Below are 905 nucleotides of genomic sequence, written 5' to 3'. Positions count from 1 at the left end.
GACAAAAGAAGGGGCCAAGGCATCTCAGGTGCATTTGTGGTGTTAATAAAAAGACAGAACTGAATATCCAAGCCAGAGGTAACAAGCATGAAATCATAAGATCCAAACTTTAACAACCAAAATTTAAAAAAAACTTGTTATAAATAACAGGCTTGAGCTGGGGGTGGTGGCATTGGTATATTGGTAGAGGGAGGTTGACACTGATGATGGGTTTAGTCTGGAACTTTATGATTTTTTAACTCACAATGGTTTAAATAATGCTTTTTTTTATAAAAAGCGTTTACTTAGCCTAAAGCCTAACATATGAAAAATGCTTAATAGGGGCCGGGTAGGTGGTGCTGGAGGTAAGGTGTCTGCCTTGCAAGCGCTAGCCAAGGAAGGACCGCGGTTCGATCCCCTGGCGTCCCATATGGTCCCCCCAAGCCAGGGGCGATTTCTGAGCGCATAGCCAGGAGTAACCCCTGAGCGTCAAACGGGTGTGGCCCAAAAACCAAAAACCAAAAAAAAAAAAAAAAAAAAAAAGAAAAATGCTTAATAAATGGTTTTTTAAAAATGTATATTCACACTTTATATTTGGTCTGATCTCTTTAATATTATTATAAAAAATTGGGAATAATATAAGCATTATACTATTTTAGAATTAGCTATCAGAACTTAATATTTGTAATTTTACTTAATATGTTACCTTTCAAAGTACAGTTTTGAAGTATGTCAATCACAGAAGCTATCTAGGAATGTTCAGTAGTTTGATGTGTTTCAATTGGAGTTTTTGATCTACTTCATTATTGGTCCTTGTCTCCTACAATTATTATAAACAACCACACCCTAATAATGACCTTCCAAAAGAGTTATTTTACCCATATCTTTATTTAAGGGTTGGTTTCCTGATCATTTATTGAAGTTTA

The sequence above is a fragment of the Suncus etruscus genome, chromosome 12 (assembly GCF_024139225.1).
Source record: "Suncus etruscus isolate mSunEtr1 chromosome 12, mSunEtr1.pri.cur, whole genome shotgun sequence".
Lineage (NCBI taxonomy): Eukaryota > Metazoa > Chordata > Mammalia > Eulipotyphla > Soricidae > Suncus > Suncus etruscus.
The sequence above is the reverse complement of the archived record's forward strand: the minus strand, read 5'-3'. Positions refer to the sequence as shown.